A 301-nucleotide genomic window follows, 5' to 3' on the forward strand; every position below is an offset into this window, starting at 1 on the left:
CAGCATTCACAATCTGTTAAAAAGCGACCTCAGTGACTCAGACTTCCTGAGCCAGGTCCTTTAAAGCTCTTGGATGGCCCCGCTCAGTCCTGCGGCTCTACGGTTAAATACGTTCCAGCTCCTGCTGTTTAACCACCCTGCTGAGCAGCGATGCTGTTACCTCTCCATGCTGGGAATACGCTTTTCTGCTTTCTCCTTTCTTGTTTTTTGTGCATCCCTTCTGCAAAGGGCTCAGGACAGGCTGCTGCGGATTTACACCCCGATGTGTCTCTGGGATCGTGAGGGCGTGCGCTGGTGCGAT

Source organism: Pterocles gutturalis, unplaced genomic scaffold (genome assembly GCF_000699245.1).
Source record: "Pterocles gutturalis isolate BGI_N339 unplaced genomic scaffold, ASM69924v1 scaffold42, whole genome shotgun sequence".
In the NCBI taxonomy this organism is placed as follows: Eukaryota; Metazoa; Chordata; class Aves; order Pterocliformes; family Pteroclidae; genus Pterocles; species Pterocles gutturalis.